The sequence below is a fragment of the Ambystoma mexicanum genome, chromosome 8 (assembly GCF_040938575.1).
Source record: "Ambystoma mexicanum isolate Mex_15411 chromosome 8, UKY_AmexF1_1, whole genome shotgun sequence".
Classification (NCBI taxonomy): Eukaryota; Metazoa; Chordata; class Amphibia; order Caudata; family Ambystomatidae; genus Ambystoma; species Ambystoma mexicanum.
In genome coordinates this window covers 123,413,302-123,438,741 of record NC_090929.1, presented here as the reverse complement: position 1 = coordinate 123,438,741, position 25,440 = coordinate 123,413,302, and the positions used below count along the sequence as shown (strand labels likewise).

At 47.1% G+C, this 25,440-nt stretch overlaps 1 protein-coding gene across 3 annotated transcripts in view; it reads left to right on the top strand.

Annotated features, from left to right (window-relative positions):
- Positions 1-25,440, top strand: part of NEK6 (NIMA related kinase 6) — an 884,175-nt gene that overhangs the window by 80,177 nt on the left and 778,558 nt on the right. The window lies entirely within an intron of this gene.

The window sequence follows — 25,440 nt, the reverse complement described above, 5'->3', positions numbered from 1 at the left end:
TTAATATTTAGGCGTGGTAGGGCTCTCATTTAGTAGAAGCTTGTCGAATTTTTGAGTGAGGCAATTACTTTTTGGTCTTGGTAGTAAAAAATCAGTGGGGTTTCTCAGTCGTGCAAGCAATTACTTTCGAAAGTCTGTACTTTGTCTTTAAACCAACAAAGCCTCTGTACAATTTCTTCCAAATGGGGTTTGATTTTAAAAAAAAAAAATTATCTACATTTTTAATATGCGGAGTTAATGGTTGGTGACATGCTCTTTTTTTATTTACTGGTATGCAGTTAAGATAATGGGCAGCCATTTACATAAATGTACGCCTTTTGGGATTTGTAGTCTTGGTTTATTTTATTTTTGTATTTGCAAAGTGCCTAGCAGCCCGGAGGCATCGAGGCGCTGTTTCAAGTATGTGTCTTAGTTTCAGGGTTGGGGTTAATGCAGGGTTTCATTGGTCAGAACAGGGTTCCAGTAGTTGATTATGTTACATTGGTCCGTACAAGGTTCCAGTAGTCAAGTGCTTTACATAGGAGGAATACATACATGTGGTAAAGTCCTATGTGGTGGTTAGACAAACAGCATGTGTTTTTATTGCTGTCCTGAAGACCGTGTGGGACTCTATGCCTCTGATAGAGGGGGTAGCAGGATCCAGTTGGTAGCTGCTAGAACTGGGAAGCTCGATCCGCCTGCTCTATGTTCTGCACCGTTTGTTTTTGTTTTGTTTGTTATCTATACAAATTAGACAACTGGACATGAAGTCAGTGATTTGCATGATTAAATCCCAGGCCTGGAATAGCCAGGCTCTGGTGACAGGAGTAATCTGATGGCCATTGCCCTGACATCCTGTGCTTCAATAACACTAGGGGCCAGAGGGGTGCTAGAGGCCTGTCCATGGCCACTGTGACTTAGTCATTCCTTTTCAATGCATGGTGTTCTAGCTGAAGCTTTTGCCCAAGGACTGGCCCTGCATTTCTAAATGCAACAGCACTATCTTGGCACACTCTCTGAACCTAGGTTGGAACCTTGAGGAATATTGGAAGTGTAATCAAAGATTTCTGACAACCACCTCTGCCCCCAGTGAAATGTCCTAAACTGGAACCTATTCCACCATCCACGGAACTGAGCTGCACTTAAGCTTTGCTTCTATCTGCTGACCTCTTGTCAGTATTAAAAACTGTTTTGCGCTGGTTCAGACAAGCCTCTGTGAGGCCACCTGGCCCCATGACCTCAGGATCCTTTGTCCTGGTCCTGGGGGCGAACAGGGGATAGCACAGGGGCAAATCACTGTTCTTGGGAACAAAACCACGTAGAGCAACAGTGGTTCAAATCCCGGATCCGCACTTAGAAACTGAACTCGGGTATAGGCGTGTTATAAAAAAAAAATACGATAAAAATAAATGAAAACTACAGTGCTTTGCACAATTGAACTGGCACATACATATAATGGAAAAAGTAAAACTACAGTCCCAGCATGCAAATTGTGGCTGTTTAAAACGCAGGACCGAATAAAGACGACTTTGTAATATCTCATATTTTCATTTGGGGTGGGAAAGGTACTCCCAGTGTGGAATCTTAAACTTGGTTTAAATTTGTGAGCAGGAAATGTGCACAACGTTCTTGACCGTGGAGACGAATATTTAAGGCCGAGGATGAGGGTTTCTTGGTTCTGCAGATGCTTTCTGTCTGGTTTATTCGAGGAACAAAAGGAGAATGTTTTACTAGTCGCCGAGGGCATCCCTGGCTCCGACTCGGCTTTATAAAGATTTTAAGCACTGCCTATGTGTGAAGCTCTTGTGCTTTTGCCTTGTTTTTCCATACCCGAGGACGTTCACCCCGCCAATAGAAACCCCATACCCAAGTCCTGCCTTTCCTCCACTCCACCCCATAGCCGCTGTGTTTTGCAACACCATCAAGACCGAAGAACAGGCATTTAAATGACCACCATTAGTGACAGTCCTTGTCCCCCACAACTTGCTGCTTTATGCACCCGCCCCTCCCAAACACACACCATTTCGACCCACCGCCTCGATAATCTGTACACGCAGCTGTTCCTGCAGCAATGCATGTGTAATTGCAGAAGACAAAAGCAGATCTCTGCCAAGCAGTGTTTTGTGACTGCTTGGGAATAGGCGTCCTGTCCCAAGCAGTCTATCCAGCATGCGAGATAGCTCAGTGGGTTGAGCAAGGGGGCATGCCAACGTGAAAGGAGAAGGCATGACACACACCGGTCCCTTTTTTTTTTTTTTTATCTCACAGCAAACCATAAAATGCACTGCAAAAATGTTATCCACCCCTCCCCACGCCCCCATCCTGCCGGGAGGCTGCGGTTGCCGTGCCTCATTCCAGCTCCTGAGTCCCCTTGAAAGGGATCTGTGTCCCTATGGTCCTTCTTCACTCGCCACATGGGTGTGGACCCCCCCCAGACCGAGCCTCCCCCCACCCCCAACCGATACAAACCTTTTTCTCCAGTCCATAAAATTCTGCCATAAAAGTTCAGTTCCACGTGGCGAAAGGTGCACCCCATCCGTATGCGAGGCATGGATGGACTGGGAACCAAAAGAGGCCCTGGAAAGAATATTTAAAGTGGCCCCATATTACACATTTTCAGCAAGCCCAACCATCTTCCTATGAGAACATTTGGAAATAAAATAGATTACCACACAAAAGAGGCCTATGGTGCAGAGGCCTACCGGGAAATCTCCAGAGTTCCCTATAGGCCAGTCCACCCCTGATGTGAGGTTGCTGGGTGCCTTTAGTGAGCCATTCCTGATGATGTGAAGGTGCCCCAGGCGACCAGCCACCCGGGCTAGCTTGCTGTTCAATTTGCATGCCGACATACTCGGCGAGCATACTGTCTCTGGTCAGGCCCGGCAGCCCCAAAACAGTCTGGGAATGATCTGTGACCAAGCGATCAAGGCCCCGGTGTGAAGGTTACCGAACCAAGTGACCAAAGATGTCAATTGTCCGAGGAGCTCTTTCCTGCCCGACCTTGCCTGGTCCTTCTCCCCAATGTGCAAAATCGCTAGCACGGGATTTGGCTGCCCCATTCTAAGCTGTCCTTCCACCAACGGAAGCGCTTGGTCCACTTGCAGGCCCCCCTGATAAATGAAGTGAATCTCTGCAGCTGCCACCTCGTCCATCAGACCCGGTCTCTCTCGCACTCTGCTCCGTCCTACGGACGAATGAGTGCCCCACGACCCATACCACTGGCTTCACCATCTCTGCAGCTGCCACCTCGTCCATCAGACCAGGTCTCTCTCTATCTGCTCCGTCCTACGGACGAATGAGTGCCACACGACCCATACCACTGGCTTCACCATCTCTGCAGCTGCCACCTCGTCTCGCACTCTGCTCCGTCCTACAGACGAATTAGTGCCCCACGACCGATACCACTGGCTTCACCATCTCTGCAGCTGCCACCTCGTCCATCAGACCAGGTCTCTATCTCTGCTCCGTCCTACGGACGAATGAGTGCCACACGACCCATACCACTGGCTTCACCATCTCTGCAGCTGCCACCTCGTCTCGCACTCTGCTCCGTCCTACAGACGAATGAGTGCCCCACGACCCATACCACTGATTTCACAATCTCTGCAGCTGCCACCTCGTCCATCAGACCAGGTCTCTCTCTCTCTGCTCCATCCTTCGGACGAATGAGTGCCACAAGACCCATACCACTGGCTTCACCATCTCTGCAGCTGCCGCCTCGTCTCGCACTCTGCTCCATCCTACAGACGAATGAGTGCTCCACGACCCATACCACTGATTTCACAATCTCTGCAGCTGCCACCTCGTCCATCAGACCTAGTCTCTCTCGCACTCTGCTCCGTCCTACGGATGAATGAGTGCCCCACGACCCATACCACTGACTTCACCATCTCTGCAGCTGCCACCTTGTCTCACACTCAGCTCCGTCCTACAGACGAATGAGTGCCCCACGACCCATACCACTGGCTTCACCCTCTCCTTCCTTATAATGACAGAGTATATTTGGCTTGTTTCTTCAAGCACATTTGTATTTTTTATTTTTTTTTAATTTTTTTATATATCCCACAGTGCCCTCAAATCTAACAATCCATTCTACCTATGTTTAGCGCATTAGGTGCGGTCTGATGTATTCTTTTGTAAGCATGGGACCGCCACCTCCCCAATGCCCTGATTTGTCACTTACCAATACCGTACCCGGTGGCTGTAGCTGCTGCCCCTATTCTGAATGAATGTGGGGCAAAACCCAGACCTTCTAGACCGGCCTCCTTTAAGGCGCTCTCAAATATTTTCCAAAAACTGGTACCTGGCTACGGATGACCCGTCTTTGTGTAGGAAAAGGCGGCCTGACTTATTTCCCCCTGAAGAATAAGTACACCTGTAGCACCCATATAGGGCAGATCTTAGCCCTGGCATGAGTTGTTAGGGTTATCATGGCCCCATCCGTTTTTGACTTCCTCAGCCAAATGTGTGCCTGGGCCTCCCCCTCAAAAGTCAAATCGTCCCTGGACAGGACGCCCCTCCTCCCCCCAACCCCACAAATTTGTTGTGGAAGTTCCCACCATTTCAGCAATTCTGAAGGCCCCAAAGAATGCTGTCACAAAGACGGCCCTGAACATCCCCTTTTCCCCGTCATCCCTGCAGATCCCCCTCCAACCCCGAACCTGGACCAGTTGTGCCAGTTTTTCTGGGTCAAGTGGCCTCTTACTATTTCCATCCCCCCCCCAACCCCCACCCCTGTGCCACTGCCCTCCTCCAACCCGCCAATGCCTGGATGATTGCAGGGACCTTCCTTGTAACTCTGCAAAGAAACCGATGGCTGCCGTCTTGGCTACCCCCACCATTGTCCTCCTCCTCACCCCTCCCCCACCCCCCCAACCGAGTGCAAATGACCCAGGAAACTTCTAGCTGCATTTTTATGGAAGATGTCTAACACACCCTGCCCCATGCAAAATTCCCTGAATTCTCAAAAGGCCCTTGTAAGCCCCCTTAGTCCTCCCTGATGCGATACACCGATCAAGGCTGCTAGCTCTGGGCACCAAGCCTCCAAAGTGTCTCCGGGAAAGTCGCCATCACCCGGTCCGCCCCTGGCAACCATTGCCGGAACTCCTGAATTTTAAAACTGGACCAAGCATCAGCCTAATTTTGGAACATGCTTTGCCCTGAAGCATATATTGGCCTTAAACAAAACAACACTAACTTCTTTAGCGACCTCAATACCATAGGACACGTTGTCCTCTGGCTGTTGATTGAACAGACCACGGACATGCTGTCTGACCAGAGCACGACATCCTTGCGCCCCAGCTCCTTTCCCCCATATGGACAACGCTACTACAATGGGAAAAGGTTCCAGAAATGTAATGTTCCTGCACAAACCTTCGCTCTGCCAGCTGTCGGGCACTGTTGGCCACACTCTTTGTTGCCCAGGATTGCACCAAACACCCACACTTCCAGCGGTGTCAGTGAAAAGGCCCAATTGCTCGTTGTTTGCCATGCTTTCCGCCCATACTCGTACCCCGTTGAAATCACTCAGAAAACCATCCCAAAGTCCTGTATTTGCTCCTTGGACAACCGGTGTGGTAGTGTAGTTTTGTCAGCCTTAACATGGCCCCCGCAATTGAACGGGAGAAGGGCCTCCCCATTGGAATGATTCTGAGGGCAAAATTCAACTGTCCAACTGTCCCACCAAGTTCTGCAGCTGCCCCAGGGTCCCCTTCTTGGCTTCTAGACGTGTGGATACTCCCCCCCCCCCCCCCCCCCTGAAATCCCATACCTTGTCGGGTGGTAGCCGACGTACCCCTGCCTCACAGTCAATTTCAATGCCCAGAAAACCTATCGAGGTGGCCACCTCCAGAAAAGTTCCCAGCGCCCCTGCGCACTTCTCGGTGCCCTTCCTTCCCATGAATAAAAAGTAATCCAGGTAATGAAAGACCTGAGCCCCGACACACTCCTTCACCACCCACTCGAGGAATGTGCTGAATTTTAAAGTGGGCACATGAAATTGAGCACCCCATTGATAAACACCTGTCATAATAGAATTCGCCCTCTACCTAGAACCCCAATACTGTGGTAGACCTTGCTGTGTACTGGCAACAGCCTGAAGGTGGCCTCAATGTCTGCCTCAGCTAGTAATGCCCCTTTTGCCGTCTTTTGCAGCCTTGCCACTGCAGAATCAAACGATGCATATTTTACCGTGCATACTGTGTTATCAAAGGCATCGGGGGATACGGGCGGTGGTGCAGGCACGGCACGGCGGCGACAGTCCGGTAGGACGAGGCAGAGATACATGCTCTCCCCGTCCTCCTGGGTGCTATTTAAGCCCCAGGACTGGTGCTGCTGTGCCCATCCCAGCCACCCGTCCCCGCAGGAGGGGCCAGCTTAAACAGGCACCCGCCTGCTCCCTCACCCCTGCCCACCCAACCCGCCCCCCCCCCCCGTGATTGTGAGGTTTTGTCTATTTAAGAAGTGACGCGTTAACAGCAGGTTTGAATCCCCAGTAGGGCAGAATTTAAAGTGCCCTTCCCTGTTGTCGTGGAACGGTACCCTGGAGGACAAAGTACGTGAGCGATGGTAGATTTCCCTGAAAAGTAGGGGCACTTTCCTTTAATTACTGCCCACTTAGATATCTGTCTGAGGGACGGAACCCAGATCTTTGTGAAAATGAAGGGCATTTTCCTGGCTGCTCTTTCTCCAGCTCTCATGCGCTCTGTCTCGCGGGCGCCCTGGCTCTCGTTCCCTCGCGGGCGCCCTGGCTCTCGTTCCCTCGCGGGCGCTCTGGCTCTCGTTCCCTCCCCTTCACCCAGGTAGTGCTCGCTAAATCATCCGTGCCAGTTCGCTTTTGAAACTGCCCAATGATTAGCCTCCTTTAGCCATCACTGGAAACTGCATTGTTTGAGCTGCAATGGATTCCATTAACGCGTTCACCCCAACCAGACCCCCACAGAAGAGTCTCCACAGAGAAATAGGTCTAACTACAACATTACCAGGCTATGGATGGCCACACTGCCTCCCTTCCCTGAGGTGACCAGATGACTCCTTGTCATGTGATGTCATGTTTTGCGTGTTCACGTTTCCCTTTACAAATCTTTATCTATTGCACATGTCTAGTTGGTTCCATAAATTAACCTGGTCTCTGGCCTACAGTTCCTAGGATGCACTACTTTACTCCTTGAAAGTCCATGCCCAGAAGTTGTTTCCCCGTCATATGGGTCCATCGTCTCCCATCACACCATAACCGCATACCCTCTCGCCATGCTACATGCACCATCATTTCTACACGGGCACCCACAGCACTCCTTCTCCTACCCAGGGCTCCTACTACAGCCGTCCACATCATCCTAGAAACGCAGGTACCAGCAACACATGCAAAAGCAGCCACCAGTCACTTGCACTTAGCTGAACACACAGTAGATTAATCAAACTACTCACTACTTCAGCAAGACACAAATATTCTGGTTGACCATCAACCACCCACAGGCATTTGACTCCAACCACTCATCACCCATCTAAAGCCATTTGTAGCTACCTATCCTCCCTTTGTTCCAATCCTGATCCCACTTCTCTGATCCTTTCCACCCTAGACTGTGTGCCCACGCCTGCGGTGAGCCAGACTGCCACTATCCTAACCAGCATTGGCGCTGTAGGATCACTACAGCGGTGATGGGTGTAGTATAGAAGCGTTTTAACAGAACGTAGTCTGCTAAACCATCATGGACTCCTGCAAACACCCTGAACCACAGCCAGCCGTTCACTTGCCAACTGCACTCCTACTTCAGAACTCACTGCCTTGCACCCATAGCCACCCGCAATCACTCACCTCTTCCCTTAATCATTCGGTGTATAATTAACACCATTGCTCACCTCTGGCATGCAACACTTCCACTCAATCACTCGCAACCACTGCACAACCACCTACCCAACAGCAATCTACACCACCACTCACCCCTTCGTCTCAAGCCATTCAGAAGTGCCTCTCGTCAACAGCCACTTCTATTACTATGTAGAAATAGTAGTACCCACTCACTAAACCACGGATTTACACTTTCCCAAGTGCCACTCATCCCACCTGCATGTCGCCCTCAACTTATCAAGAGTCACCCACTCCAGAAGTGACCCCCCTGGAAAATGACACAAGAAGGTTATCTGATGCCTGTCTGCTCTGCAGTGCCAATGTAGTCTCGACATTACCTTGTCAAACCAAAAGGCTCTACAAAAAGGACCCCCTCACTGGAAACCACTCGCCTACCCACAGCCTTGGACTGCGCCACTTCTCCACTGCAATGCACACCAGTCCCCCTCACATGACTGGCTAGCAAACACCCACACCTCTTCTTTGAGTTACCCAGACCAAATGTGTTTACAAAGAACTCCTAAAAGTGCAGCTGTGGCAGGGACTACCAAAATATTAAGGTGCCTCCGTTCCAAGCCAGGTCAATCTAGGTGTGCCTTGATTAACGCACATCAAAGGAACTACTGGATGAGAACCACTCCACTCCTCCATATTGTGCACTTCACCATTTTGCACTCACAGGAGTGAATTGTAGCCACCTGTTAGTTACCCCTTCAGCCTACACCCGTTGATTTCCCTCCTCCCCCCACACATGAAGCACCCCATCCACCCGAAACTTGGCAGCCATAAATGGCAGCTCTCCTCCCATCCTAAGGCCTAAGAAGCTCCCCCACCGTCAAAAATACAAACATACACCTCCATGAAATGACAGACATGGCAGCCCACCAGAGTACAACATGCATTCGTGAAATTGATTGATCCAAGTAGATTCCACGTTCCAGCTTTGGCCTCCGCACTGGCTGCCTCTTTCCATAGCTGCCAATCTAGGCAAAGTTGCACCCGTAAAGCATCCGGACTGCGCTAACCCCCCCCCCCCACGATCCTACAGTTCAGAAAATAACTTGAGACCCACCTCTTCAAGGAGTCTATCCTCCTCCACGCCTAGGCCATCACATCGCACCTAGCTCCACCTGACTCACTAGATGCCATTGCCCCTCGCCTCCCTGCCACCCAGTACAGCTGTACCCTGCTCTGTGCCCCGCTGTATTCTACCCCCGCTGTATCTGTTCTGTTGTTGCCTCTGAAAAGTGCTACGTTATGCATCTGTACTCTTTTATGCATCTGTACTGTTGTATACCCCTGTAAAGCGCTCCGTTAAGCATCTGTAATGTTTTACACCACTGTAAAGCGTTCTGTTATGTAACTGTATTGCTGTATACCTCTGTAAAGCGCTCCGTTGCTTCTCGAAGTTAGGTCTTCGCTCAATAAATACCATGGTAATAATCCTGACTCAGCAGTGTCCGTCCCAAAGGACGACTTCAACACCCATCCCTCACAGCGCGCCGCCGTTGAAGGAATAGCATGCGCATCATCCCAACCTAGCACTGACCAAGACCATTATGCAGTTGCCCTCTTAACTCATCCTAGGGAAGAATCCCTCAACGACCTACTGACCGGAGACTGTATGACTACTTCTGGCCCTACATGTAACCTCAACATATAACCTGCATTTGGCATATCTCCGCTGCATTACCTTGTACACACCGCAGAACACTTCCAACTCGAACCATAAAAGAAGCCAGCACCACACCAGTGGTTACTGGCTGAACCAGATCCTGCAAGAATCCACACACTATTTAGTTTTGGCTTATGGTGGGTTCAGAAAGTTCATAACAATAATATGAATTCTTAGCACTACACACCCGTGGGTCTCGGAGCACTGAAAAAGCACAAGACATTATTATCCCACCGGTTGGTACTCCATTTAGCGGCCTCATGAAGGGAGAAGGGCTGAGTTGACCCTGCTGGGATTTGAACCTGCTTGCAGCAGGCTGTGAACAGGTATCTGGGGCGAGCGCTCAGCTCACTGTGCTATCTGACCTGCTAATGGGAAGTGAAGATGGAGATTTGAGATGTGTGGGGTGGAGGGGGAGACAGCCTGTGGGTGTTCGGTTGTTTACCAACCCATTGACCTGCCATGGCCATGTAACCCCTACGGCAATTCACCCTCCCACCCCCTTTACCCTCCCAGAGGGATGTGTAGCAGGTGGGTTCTTTTTGGGCTTGGGGGTCTAGCTCGGTGCGTTCTGAGCAGCCTCCTGAAAGGTAATGACTTCATTACAGCTGCAAACCACCTTATGATTTAATAAAACTGTTGTCGAAGTGTGCCTTCGGCCACTTGATATTAATGAGCAGTGTGTGTGTGTGTGTCCTTGCATCTGTTCATTGCATTGAATCCCTGTTAAAACGAGCATTGCCACAGCCAACATTTTGGCTCTTGCATAGGCATTTGCACAGGTACTGGGACCTTTTGCGGGCTGATTGCACCATTTGGCTCGGGGTGCAGTGGGTTTGGGGGGGCGGGGAGGGTTTGTGTGGGTGTGTGTGCGCGTTGGTTAAAGCACAAATCTACCTGAGAAGCACGTGCCACGCTCTACAAAGTGCAGTGGTGTCTTCAACGTTTTGGGAACTGAAGGTCTTGTGGAATTATTTTATTCTCATTATCATGAGGTTTTATAATGCGTGAACACTGCCCCAAGGCCATCGGAGCGCATCCCAAAATAATTGGATCACGTGGAAGTCGGCAAACTGACCAACTTAATGAAACAGAGTTTTACTTTGTTATGATCTTCTGCGTTACAGCATGGAGTGTCTCTTGACGCGCATTATTCAGGATCTGCTGCACTTCTGTAAACAGATGCACTTTATCTGGCACTTTCAGATCCTTTTTCAAACACACTTCAGATTATAGCCGAGGAATAATCTGAAAAGTGCAAATTTACTCGGCGAAAGGGACTTTTGCAAAAATGGAAGCGAAGGGCTGCCTCTCCTTCTGGAGTCGGAGATCTGTGTACTCCTGGTAGGGGCCCAGGGTGGCAATTTTTGGGCAGGCCTGGGGGCTCGGGCTACCACAGGGGTAATTTGGCACATATTACCACAACAGTTGGAAGCGTCATGGCACCGAGGATCCTCACAAGATGTGACCATACCTGCCTACCTTTGAAAATCAAAATTCCTCAGTTTTATGCCCCGCCCACAGCCAGACAAGACTCTGCCCATTTGCACACGGCTCCGCCCACACGCCCCGCCCACCTGTCAAAAAGGTAAACTTGGTTGTTGTAGCCTTCAGTTTGCTTACTATAGTATTGAAAATAATTAATTCAATGCTATAGTAAGCAAAATGAAGGCGGCGCCGCCACCGAAATAATAGTGCTTTCAATCCATGTCATTGCATTGAAAGCAGCATTATTTCGGCAGCGTCGCCTTCATTTTGCTTAAAATGGCACTGAAAATCATTCATTCAATGCTATAGCAAGCAAAATGAAGGTGGCGCCGCAGCAGAAATAATTATGCTTTCAATCCAATGACATGGATTGAAAGCAGCATTATTTCGGCGGCTTATAGCATTGAATTAATTATTTTCAGTGCTATGGTAAGCAAAATGAACGTGGCACCGCTGCCGTAATGATAGTGCTTTCAATCCAATTATTTGGATTGAAAGCACTATTATTATAGTGCTGCAGGCAGTGGGCACGAACATTTCGCGCCGTTTACGGCTCCCGTCATATTCTTCACCTGATTGGCTACCGCGGTAGCCAATCAGGTGGAGAATATGACGGGACCGGAAAGAATCTCAAAAGTCCTGAGATTCAAGGAACTTTTCCAGCGACCCGGAGAAATGCTTGAAATGCCGGAGTCTCCGGAAAAATTCCGGAGGTTAGGCAGTTATGGATGTGACCCGAGTGCTTGCACTTTCCGTGCCTTCCCCCTGGGGTCGTGTGCTGGCCCGGCCGCAGAATCTACCTGCCCAGTGAGCTTGAGCGAGGGCTTTTGTATCTCAGCTCTGCGTTTTCTCGGTTTAGCATGGAAACTTGCCTCAATGTGTAGAGTATCGTGCATGCTGCTTTCAGCATGCAGTTGGGAGTCCCGCTTTCTTAGGGGCTTGGAACCCACCAGACAGCACCCACTTGTTTCTTCAGCCCTCCACGCATTGGACTTCTGTTTAATTACCTTGTTCTCTGGAATCCTTCCTTTTGCGCCACTCTTACAACCCCTCCATGCCCCGCCACTCCCATGCAAACCAATCTCCCCCCAAAGAAAGAGTCTGCCAACTTTTTTGGGTTGGTAGGAGCAGGCCAAAGTGGGTTTATTTGGCAGGAGATAATTTACAGGTGATCTGTCTATGGATTGAACGCTGAGCGGGTGTCCTGACTGTGTCCCTGTCCGAACACTTTATTCCTTCTGGGTGTACCCTCACTCTCTACACCCAGGTCATCCGACCTCTTTCTATGAAAATCTTTTTTTACAACCACGCTGGTCTTTCCTGTTCCTAATTCTCATTACCACTTACACATTTGCTTGTTCAGAAACTGCTGACCTCTTACCCATTTACTTGTCCCCCCATATCTCATGACTTCTCACCATGTTCCTTATGTCCCAAGGCCTCTGTGAGTACCCCAAAGTACTGTTACTTTAACTCTGGGTTGTGCAACTCCAGGCCTCGAGGGCTGGCTTCATGCCGGGTTTTCAAGATGGCCCTCATTATTATTCATGAGCTAAATTTGCATACAATGATTCTAAAGGTAGCACATTTTTCCTCATGAATATTAATGACTTGTGACTGCATGGTACCTGTTGTGGTCGCCGCCAGCACTTTCTCAGTGGATGCACCCTGTAACTCTGCTGCGATGACTGTAGGAAATGGGACAAAATACAAGCATTGTGGCATTTCAAATCCTTTTGAGGTGTGGGTCGATGATGTGAATTGTGCCCCTGTGGTTCACAAATGAGAAGGCGAAAACTGTACATGCTGCTTTTAAACGGGGACTGCCATTTCTGGACTGTTAAACTAGCCCCTTAGCTTCCCCTTGCACCCCTACTTCCTCTGACTGAGGGGGGCGGGGGGACCGGACCCCCGTGGCTGGTGTTTGCTGCTGCTAAGAGCGACAGACACCTTTGCCTCCTGTTGGTTGTCATGACGACCAGCAAAATGGCCGCGCTCTTTCCTCCTCCTCAGAAAAGGTCTTGGCTCCTATGCCCGTTTGAAGAGTTCTCTGGCATCCTCTAATGGGCACAGGCCTCTGTGCTGGACTAATGATAAATGATGTGTGTTATAAAGTACTTTGTGCCGCCCCTCCCCTCCCTCATCGCTCCTGAGTGCCATTAAACTGGGTAGCAACACTACTGCAGTACTCCATTCACTGTAGACCGGTTCTGTAACTCCAATCGCACCAGAAATGTTCAACCTTTTTTCAGATGCCTCCCCATACCAAATGCACACCCGCATTGCCACAGCCAACAGCTTGGACTTTTATGTAGGCATTAGAGAGGCATTGTCCAGGCACTGCTTGCCCTAGCCATAAGATGGCAACAGCTGACAAATGTGGTCATTACCTGGGCATATTACAGGACGTGTCTAACCAATGTCTACCTAATGCTTATACAAGAGCTGAAACTGCTTGGCTGTCCAATGCTTGTTTTTTTTCTTTTTCATAAGACTTCGGTGCAAAATCAAGTGGTGGAAGGCACATTTGTTAAGGCATTTATGTTATTATATATTTGGTTTACAGCTGCAATTGCCTTTGAGAAGGCTGCTTAGAAACAACACTGGCCTCAAGTTGAAAGCATAGAGGTAGCACAGAGATTCCAGGGCTGTGATTTGGCAGGTAGTGGGTTGGGATGGCATTTGGCATAGCCTGGTCGGGGAGTGCTCACTGGGTTGGTAAAAATCCAAACGCCCACCGGCTATGTGCCTCCTCTCTTACCGGTCGCGCGGTCGCCTCTCTTCCCGGTCACGCGCTCGCCTTTCTTCCCGGTCGCGCGCTTTCCTCTTCCCGTGCCAATAGTATCAGCTTATAGGCAGTACTTAAAAGAAACCTCCAAGAAACCTGAGATTTAACAGAGGCATACTAGAAAATAACAAAGCCCGTATCGTACCCAGGCTTACCATACACAAGGTGAAGGATAGCCGGAATGAGACTGGCATCCTCTGATTAATCCAAGAAAGCTGCTAGCATAGGGAGTCTATGCGATTTAGGGGAGAGGGAACAGAAAGAGGGCTGGGTGCCCGCAAAAGTGTATATCGTGTGAGTGGAGCAAGCCTATCTGTGTGAAGTAGCTATGTAATTAAATGTGTGTGAATACATCTTTAGCACTCTTTATCTGTGCTGTTTAACCCTAAAGTTAATTACCGCATCTTATTTGTGTTCCTAATTTTTGAATCCAAACACGTTTTCCCCACTTCATGACAGCAATGTCATAAAGTGGGGAAAATGTGTGTGCGCCAGCTATGTATGCCTGTGCTGGCCTGCCATCTGAACCATCAGATGTCACTCTTGTCCTGGGTACCAGGATTGCAAGTTCTTTCTTCACAAAGCCTACCACTACTAAACCATCCTTGCGATCTGCCCGCCTGCAAACCCTTGTTGGACCTTCTGCTGCATCCGTTTGCCCAGAGCAGACTTCCGGGAGACTCTGCAGTGACATGAATGGACCAACCAAGGGGCATAGACCAAAGACTGTTTCCTAGGTGAGATGTTCTGGGTCATAACCCTTCCTGTAAATGACGTAGCGATGCCGACCTTGACAAATTCTGTAATCCAATGGACCTCTGATTCAGGTGAAGCATTCATGAACAAAGTGTAAACGGAAGGAGAGCCAGGTGTGTCTGGGATGATAGCAAAAGAAACGGCGTGATGGCTGGAAGGTTTAGAATTAACCTTAACCTCTGGCTTTGCTCTTGGCAGCACTTCAGACCATCGGGGAAAGACGATATGCAAAAAAGGATTAGCCCCACCCAGGGGTGTAGCTAGGTCTGGAAAAGACCCGGGGCTACGCTGATGTCGAAATTGTCAGGACTGGGGGCTAGCTAGTCTTTTGGTTATAGCTCCAGAGATTCTATCCGGGGGCTACAACCAAAAGACCAGGGGCTATAGCCCCCATAGCCACCCCCTAGAAACGCCTCTGGCCCCACCCCAAAAGGGGGCAGTCCAGCCCAGATTGCTGGTGTATGGGATGATGTCATCACACATGAAAAAAGATAATGTGCCACTAGCAGGGCCATTGTAGCCTATTTTGGGATCTGGGACCTGTCGAATTAATGAAATAAAGGGATCCAGAAACTCTGGTCCTGCAGTAAGCAAGGGTTTGCCCTTAAAGTTCCTTTGCCCTCTTCTTTCTTCTTGCAATCAGAATAAGCAAGTGACATTTCAAGGGCAACATTAGCAGTTGGCGACCGGGTGCTTGAGTTCTAGTATGGGTACAGGACACGTGTTCTAGCAAAAGCAGCCACGTGGAAAGTATGCGGGCTGTGGTATAAATGCAGGAAACACATTACTTGCTGTATGAACACCCAGCGCAGCATAGAACCAGCCTCAGAGAACATACAAGTGCTCAAGCATGGATACAGGAGACTGATCGGAAGCCATGAGATGGGTACTCATACCAAACCATAGCATATATAGCAGATACAGAACGGAAGCCATGAGATGGCTACGCATAGCATATATAGCAGATCCAGAACGGAAGCCATGAGATGGGTACGCATAGCATATATGGCAGATACAGAACGGAAGCACAGAACGGAAGCCATGAGATGGGTACACATAGAATACATAGCATACATAGCAGATACAGAACGGAAGCCGTGAGACAGCATAGCATACATAGCAGATACAGAATGGAAGCCATGAGATGGGTACGCATAGCATATATAGCAGATACAGAACGGAAGCCATGAGATGGCTACGCATAGCATATATAGCCGATCCAGAACGGAAGCCATGAGATGGGTACACATACCATAGCAGATCCAGAACGGAAGCCATGTGATGGGTACTCATACCAAACCATAGCAGATACAGAACGGAAGCCATGAGATGGCTACGCATAGCATATATAGCAGATCCAGAACGGAAGCCATGAGATGGGTACACATACCATAGCATGCATAGCAGATACAGAACGGACGCCATGAGATGGGTACACATAGCATAGCATATATAGCAGATTCGGATTAGAATAGGAAGGGCAACCTATTGGGACTCGGACTGAGATTAGAAGTGGGTCATGGTCTTCAAGCGCTATTGCTGTTGTGTGAGAAGAAATGGACGACTTTATGATGTGTGATATATCAATCGTCATAAATATATAATGGCATTATAGCCAGCTAAACTGTGTGAGTGTGTTTAAGAGTAACCTGATAACTAAATCACTCATAGGGCATGACTATTTTGAAATATTTACAGACTGTCAAATGTAACTGATTATTTGGCTTGCCCAGTATTACAATATAATTTAGAGGTGACGCTGGGATCTGAGCACTTGATCAACCTGGTTTCCGGTTCTTGTGCTATAGCAAGGCACACGTGTATGTGAATGTCTGACTTTCATGAACTAACACAATACCCTGTTTTGTATACAAAACAATAAGTACACAAATCACTTAATAACCCAACTTTAAACAAAACTATAGAACAATGCTATGGTGAAGGTGAAATGAGTTTAGCTTAATTTTCTCCATCTTTAAGGGAAGTCTAGAAGTACCAGTATACTAATAGATGCTATCCTAAAATTCTCATCAGGTGTTCCCATTGCCTTGTATTTTAAAACTTTAAATGCACACAAAACAGACTTAAGGATTATTGTTCATGATGTGCAGAAGAACATTTGAAATTGTACAAAAAGCAACCCGTTTATGTGATAAGTATACCAGAAAATAAGGCCTATATAAAAGGATACATCAGGCAATGGCCTAAACAATTTCACCATAACGTGAGCACAAACATTTTCGCAGCAGACTGTACAATGCTATACAGTGCGATCAGACGGCTTCTCCAGGATCACTGTATCTTTGGGTGGTAAAGCTCACTGCTTTGGTTCCACAGCCACTTATCATCGGTGGTTGCCGCCCAAATTGTACAACCCTCTTCAGGAGGAACAGAGCTCGAAGGGCACCATACTAATGTTATTTCATGTTTATAGCTAATGCAGGTGTTGTTTTCTAGCCATGGGAGTTACTGCCCCCAAAATATATGTACATTCAAGTTGATCAACCTCTGACATAGGAAAGGCAGAGTTTGCTTTGCCAGAATTTGGTACTGTGATCTGGCATATGAACAAAGATCTCCCTGACAAGTGCTTAACACACTTCACGGTCTTCTGAGCCACAATGGCACTCAAATCTATCACTATGCATTACAACTTGGGTTTTGCAAGTGATCAATATATTGTCCACAAGGACGTGAAAACAGTATAGAAGCTATACTATAACTGAATGCACAAACTGTAAGAGGTGCATGATTCAGGCTGTAGAATTTGCATGAGCCATTGGCTAGTGATATTTGACTCTTGGCAAGTAAGAAGTAGTGTACTAGTTATGTCTAGAATTGAGGTGGCAAGGGACTTTTTGTCTGGCTGGCTAGTAGCACGCAGCTTGTGTTTTTGCACTCTGGCAAGATCATTTGATCGGAATGGAATGTGCTTCTCCACAGCAAGACAGCAAGTTTTTAGACTCAATAGCGCACTATAAATATCCTGACATGTTTTTTTTTTTTAACTGAATTTAATAAAATGGGCAAATAATTCTTTGCATCAGGCAGCTGTGTGCCCCTCCCCACTTCCCAAGGAGGGTCCTACCATAAAGATGTCTCTTACCACCAGGATGGAAAAGCCAAACAAAACATCAGGTCTTCCACTTTTCCACTTTAAGTTTGTCCATTCAACATCACTAATGGGTTTCGAATTTTCAATGAGAATTCGTGATATGAAGGAATCGTGGCAGCCAGACCATTTTGCTCACTGAGGTAGGGGCCAGAGATCCTTTGTGTTTCCCTCCTTTTTTTTTTTGTTGCTAGTTTTTGATTAATGTGATGGTTCGCGTCCCAGAGAAGACACTCGAGGTGATGAATTCAGGACGAAAAGAGCATTTGACATTAGAAAATCTTAAGCAATCTAACTGGGGTGGAACTCCAAGTTGACCAGAATCAGACCTTTGCATAGAATTGTGCAATTAATTGTTATAGGTAACATTTACCTTCTTTCTTGATTATTGTGCATGAAATTAGCAAAAATGTTGCTCGCTGTCCAGATTAACACATTCCCTCTGACAGTTGGATTGAGGGTGATTACTTTTGGAAAGATGTTTGGTGGCATCAAGTGCAGGCACAAGTGGGACAAAATGACAACATTTTCGAGCGTCCCAGAGAAGACACTCGAGGTGATGAATTCAGGACGAAAAGAGCATTTGACATTAGAAAATCTTAAGCAATCTAACTGGGGTGGAACTCCAAGTTGACCAGAATCAGACCTTTGCATAGAATTGTGCAATTAATTGTTATAGGTAACATTTGCCTTCTTTCTTGATTATTGTGCATGAAATTAGCAAAAATGTTGCTCGCTGTCCAGATTAACACATTCCCTCTGACAGTTGGATTGAGGGTGATTACTTTTGGAAAGATGTTTGGTGGCATCAAGTGCAGGCAGAAGTGGGACAAAATGACAACATTTTTGAACGTATCATATGCGAGGAGATTTGAATGGCTAATGACCGCAAAAATTGTAAGTTCCAGTGCTTAAGGAAGTGGTTTCAACCTATCGGGTGCCAATAGTAACCTAGCATACTCATTGGATGCACACTAGTCTATAATAAAATCGCTGGACCTCCTTTGCTGTAGTCTGGTTAGCATGGGAGATAGTTGCAACAACCCTGTTTTGGTGCTTGTGACTTCAAGCAGGTCACGCATTTCTTTGCATATGGTAGCACTGATGGACCTCCTCTAGACTTCTAAAACATTTGTTACTAAATCAGTTTCTCTGTGTGTTAAAAGAACCTCAGTGTCCGGCCAAGAAGTATTGTGACACTATTTCATTGCACAGGATTTTAAGTGTCATCCAAAGAACTTTTATTGTCCTTGTGAAAAAAAGTCTCTTCAGTAGAAGATGGCTTAAATATGTTTTTTTTTTAGTAGTGTGAAGTGTGTAGTGGCATTTTGTGCTGAATTCTTTTTCTTCAGTAAGGGAAAAATCTGCTATTTTGGAGGATACCGAGACTCTGGATACACTGAGAGGAGTCTCCAATTCTTGTAGCTGATCTGTGTCATCTAAGCTTAATTATGCATCTGCCCGTAGAGGAGCAAACTGGTGTTCATCAATTGAGTCCAGAAACTGAATAGCTTTTATCAGTCATGATGATGGTTTGGATAATTCATCGGCTTGAGGAAGCTCTGGTGATCTAGCCAAACCGCGATCTTGTGAACTGCCCCCTCCTTTATCAAAGCTTTTACACAGTGGAGAAACTATTACTGCCAGCACGGATCAGTCATCTAGATTGTGCAATGGTGTTATTGTGAGGGACTAGTAAGAGAGTAGGTGTAATTCCCCAGATCTGGTACCCCCTTGAGACAGGCGAGCCCCCAAGCCTTGAGCTGAAGCATGGATTTTTTCCAGCAAATGTTTTATTGAAGCCTGGCCATTTCAGAATGGATACGGAAGGGAAGAAAGACTTGCTTTCTTGAAATGTGTGGTCGGGTTCACCTTTCCAGAGGAATCGTACATGTTTTTTGATCTGTGTAATTATTCTAGCAACCAAACGGAAAATCAACGGATTAACTAATTGTAGCCGTATTCTACCTCCCTATCCATGTAGCTCCTTTCTGTACGCAACTTTGTTTCTTCACAAATAGGTTTGCGCTACATAATACACAGCATGTACACACACGAATCTACCGTAAGGAATGGTTAAACCAAGAAAACATTGACATTTTTCAATAGCCACTGTAAGAGCACTTGCGCCTTTTTGATCTCATTTAATTTAATGTGTTTTGTTCTTACAAACATTTCACATATCATTCAACAATACATTAGTGCAACTAATCCTACATAACACTTTTCAATTTTCATTAATATTCAATACATTCATTACTAAAATAAGTTGCTTTATCTCCTTAGTTGACAATGTCCCTCACTCTTAATCACACACTATGAAGTGCAATGTGCATGGATTGGTTTTCTCTGCTCAAACGGGGGCACCAAAACTCTGGACACTTTCTCCATCGCTAGTCCTTACAAATGGACCCAACATGCTCTTATAAAGTGGGTCATGTTCCCAGCATTCTGTTGGGACGTGTCTTGCGCTTTCCTCTCTGCCCATTACACCCCACACGTGGCATATCCTTACTGTTTTTACCAGCGAAAGATGTGGACCAATGTTTGCCAAAGCAGGTACTTTATTTATTCTCAACAGTAGATATCTGCGTAGGTAGCGCAGGTGATTAACATTACTTGAGATAGGCCGGAGGGTCTATAAATTTATGAATTCATGGTTTCAGGATAACTCTTCAAAGTTGCCAAGTGACTATAATTTAAGTGATTCCAAAATGGTTACTTTGACTTATTACCCATGCGCCCATATTCCTTTGAGAAAAAAAACAAGTAGCCGTTGCCTCAATTTTTCAATGTAAATAGATTTAATTTTTCTTTTCTTCAAATAAGAGTGCCCTCTGTGATTACACATGTTTCGACGGATCCACCGTCTTTCTCAAATCAGGGCTAATTGTAGTTTTCCACGAGACTCGAGAGGACGGATTAGCACGAGATTTGATTCAGGAAGGCTGGGATTTAACCCATGACTGGACACACATGACAGAAAGTATAATTGTGGAAACCTATTGTCTTTAGTTTAACATCGCCCCAACCTCAGTAGAGGACTCCCCACCTTTGCGATGGGTTTACTGAATAAATCTTCCTCTGAACCAGACATGTGACAAACTAATGATGAATACAACTCCGGATTAGGAGCATAGCGCATTGGTGGTTGGGACGTGAAGGAGGAAATGGTACTTATCTCTGATCCTCAATCAGAGATTGCTCTTCTAGGATATGATCTGATATATAATAGGACGTTTATAAAGCGCCTATACACCAGTGTTTCAAGGATGGGTGGTAGGTTTCCTGCCTCTTCAGGACACAGTGAGCAAGCATAATGACTGTTGCCTGCTGGATCTACACGAGTCCTACTCGCGTTGTGTTAAGTGACTGTAACCGAACCACATACATTTCTTTCTTTGCATGAGTTCGGAACCAGCCGGGTTCTCCTCCACGGCTGTATTTTATTGGGAGTGATGCAGAGCTCCACTGCCATTTTTGGTGGGGGGATCCAGGTGCTCTGGCAGATCTGAAAGAGGGGGGCCGGTGTGCGGGAGATAAAAAGAAAGATGGCTTTGCTGTTGTGTTGATGCATGCAAACCGGAAAAATACCCAGAGATCTGCATGTGGGTCAGTTTCGCGGTTGGCTTAGATGATGTGTATTATGTGGTGGAATGTAGAATGAGCTGGCTAGTGTGGAGAGCAGTCTGAGGCCTTGATGGGCAAACACACCTGAGATCACACACAGCAGAGCATAAGCTGCCAGAGCGAGCCTTGAAGGCATAGAAGTCATAATATTGCATTTATTTGTATGGCACGGAAGCAGAGCCCTGGGGCATAGGGGCACTTGGACAAAACACAACAAAACAGGAACATGTCGTTATAAGGCATCAGAGGTCCTAGTAATGCATGAAGGGGGCCTTACCACATGGTGTCCTACCGGTGCTCTGCCACTGGCTTCTTGCAGACCGGTCCCATGTCACTTTCTCACGTTCCCACGGTCGGTGTGCCCCCCTCGCAACAATTGTATCCTGTGTGACACAAGGATCTGCGACTTGGCAAATGAGGGAAGGGGGCAATATGGAGGCTCTCCATTACCACAAGCGAGATGCTGAGGGTTATGGGAGGCAAAACGTTTCGGTTCAGACAAATGGTTGGTTTGAGATATGAAGACCCGGGGAACCACATTCAACCTCTTAAGTCTATACATTGGCAGGCTGAGTGCCACCTCAAACCTCACTCTAACTTGCTGGGGCCATAGGGGGGCGTTGCTTGATGCTTGTCAGATCATTGGGGCACAGGTGAGAAACCCTGGTCGTCTCTCCCAGAGTTCTACCCCAGTGTCTCGCAACAGCCTCCAACTCCTCTCACACGGCGACGGGGGCCAACATCAAGTTAAATGATATTCCCGCAACAGCCAAGGCATATCTGGTTTCACAGTAATTGATTAACGAAATCCTGTAAGGGCTTCATCATAATGAAATGAGGAGCAGAACATCCCAAAGGTGGAGGCTGAAGTCTTCAAGGTGCCCTACAAAGCTGGGTGCACCATGCCTTGACCTACAAGGGTGCTGCTTCTGCAGGCAAGTGAAGGCAAGCAGACTGACCATGTTGTAATTCTGGACTGGCCATCCTAGTCCCCCTTCTCCAACGGCATCTCTTTCACTAATACTTCAATCTCGATTTTTGCAGAATCTCTGTACCCTTATTGGCTAGTGCATTGCCCAAACTCCTTGGAAACCTTTGTGCCAGACCTAACTAATGATACCATGAGCCCCACATTCTCAAGTTTGCTCCCCTTTTCACCATTTCTTTTGCTGTTCATCCATTCGGAGGGTAATGTTCATTTAGGCGGAGATGGCAGCAGGGTGCCCTTCTAACAGGGATGGTGTCCGAGCGCCTTCTGTGAGCTTTCGTGGAAGGCCTCCACTGCTGCTCAGTCAGTGTTAAGACCCTTTCCACAGCAGGCTTTGAAACTGAGAAACATGCAACACTAGCTACATGTTACCATGTAGGAGGATTAAGAGCTCCGCGCACACGATGTGTGCAACACCTCTGTCAAATACTGCTAGTCTTATTTATATGCATCCTACAAGGACCTATGGTGGTTTTCTTCAAGAGCTGCATGGCAGCCCCTGCAAGCGCGTCGATTTAAAATAGTTGATGACATTGGCGTGAGCAATAGGGACATCGGAAGCGATCTGGTGTGGTCTGTGACATTGGGCCATTGGATGCGATCTCCTGCACCTTCCTCACTTGGTGAGTAGTTTGGCATGTGGTGGGTGAAGATATTGCTAGCGGTTTCTGTGTTGCCCCTTAAGAACCAGATGTCTCAACGTTGGTATGAAGAACAATCTTCCTGTAGTTGCCCGGTAAGTGCCTCAACCTAACCTTAGACAGCCCACGCAGGCGCGGGGCTGTTTTTAATTCATGTTCTGTTTTAGTACTTGCACGGACTGTTATTATGCTGATATCTTTGCTGAAGGGACTAAATCTCTGGGATTTTCTAATTCATCAACTTCACTATTTGTTTATCGCCCTAGTGACCGGGAAGTTGTGTTCATTATGTTGTCGAGTCTGGAGTACTTTTAAAACAAATTTACATTTAAATGGACTTATTCTTAAAGCCGCAAATCCGGATATTGAATCAGGAGCTTTAGTCCTGGCGTAATTTTTCGTTTTTCTCACCTATCAGATGTTTGCCCTTGAATGATGCTTCCTAAATGTTTTATAATCTTCAAAATTGTCCACGCATGCACTGTACATAGTAATATAATGGACCTTTTATTGGCCAATAAGTTGGCTTTTTATTGCCTGATAAATGTGAATACTTCATTGCATGGGAGAATAGCTCAGGGGCAACGTGCTCGCCTTGGAAGCAAGATGGCCCAGAGCAACACAGGTTCGATCTCCGGGTCCGCGCTTAGAAATCTCTGGGTATTAAGCGTGTTCTAAGTAACCCATCATATCGTCATGTATCTACAAATATGATGGACCTGCTATTGGCCAATGGTTTCGCTTATTGTTTGCCGCATAGAACTGTTCAATTGATCTCTGGTAAGATCAGTGGAATCTTGGTTTGGGACTAAAGCAGCTAAATTCAGGTAGTAAAGTTAGGGATGAGAGAGCAAGTGGTACGGTGGCCTGGACAATGCATTGCTCTTGTCGTTGTGTAAAGATCCCAGTGGTGGTTTCATGAAGTAGCACCATGAAGAAGAGGTGGTGGCAGTAGCCGCATTAAAGCCATCTTCTTTGCAAAAAGAAACTGCTGCTATTGGAGGATTTTGGAGGCATGCACACATGGGAGTGTGGTTGGGGTGCGCGGTACCATTGCCGCGTGTTCTTTGAGGGCGAACTTGTTGCTAAATCCCCTTGTCCTGAAGAGTTGCACATTGTGTAACTGCGTCTATGGGGACGATTTCATAGACCACCTGGGACTGTAGGATGAGGAGCACGCTCGCATCTTTTATTTTGCATTGCACCGGAGGTGGCTACAGAAAATTACAACCGCTCTCTGCCGTAGAATGTTTCAAAGCACATGCAGATGCACATATATAAGTGAGCCAAATGACTGTAAAATAGAACTTCATTATAGAGTAATTAAGCGCCTAAGGAGAGCGTGCCTGACAACCCTTAGCAATGGTGCAACCACACTGTGATCTTTGACCAGAGTAACAATTATGGGAATCCCTCTTTGAACCACCAAAACCACCTTTGTGGGGTGTTTACATTCCATTCCCCACCGTTAATTGTCTCTATGATGTTGCATCACGCATGTGTAATAAATGTAATATGAAATTGTCTGCATTTGTGGTGCACATGGGTTGTTTCCCCCGAAGGCCGGCAATATTTTTGACAGCATTTATGCATCCTGGGCCAGAGGGCTATTTTATGGTTGAGGCAATGTTGGCCTGCTTCAGGAAGTGATAACCTATAAGTACCCAACATGTGGTGTGTCTGTATGTTGTGACATTCCCCCCCCCCGGCCGCCGACCCCCTATACGAAGGTTAAGGTAGTAATGCAGTAGTCTTTTTGGAAATGGTGCTTGCATGTGGTTGTGCACCTGGAAGGTGCTACTTGGTGCATCTTCAGCAAACCCTCAGGGCCTGAGTGGGGAGGGGAGATGTGTTGGGCCAATATTCCATTATGAAGTATCCACCTGGTGAGGGGATGGAACCCTCCAAGGAAGGCTGTACAGTGGAGTCTTGCAAGGCAAATGGTACATTAGTTTTTTTTGTGGTTTTAATTTTTTGTTCAATTTAATGTTTTGTATTTCCCTTGCACTGATTGCTTGCCTTGCATTTCCCCCTCTTAGACTTGGAGTTCACTTGTGTGGCAGGCCCACATCTGCTGATGCAGTAATGCTATGCAGCACACTGGCCTTTCCGGTAGTGGGACAATGTCCTCAATGCAAGCACCCATGCTACTGTGAGCCATTTCCCCTTTTTTATTTTTGTGGTCAATGTGGGTCCATTTGCAGAGTTACTCACTGCGCAGCAAGCAGTTTCAGCCAATCGTACAAGACAAGTATTATCTAAAATGCAAAATTTGCAAGACATTTTGCCCCAAAACTATGTCTTGGGTATTGACTCTGGCCCAAATTTATTTTTGTGACAATCTTATGCTAGACTCTGATCCTGTCTTCGACGGTTGGAAGTGGCCTTTAAACACCTTTCTTGTGCCCATGTGGAGGAAACGGGCAGCAGGCTGGAATACTTATACCCTTCCCCAAGTTTGTATCTTGATTTTAGTCCTTGGAAAGTAAATAATTTTCTCCAAAGAGCCGGTGTTCATGGTGGAGCAGTCGTGCGAG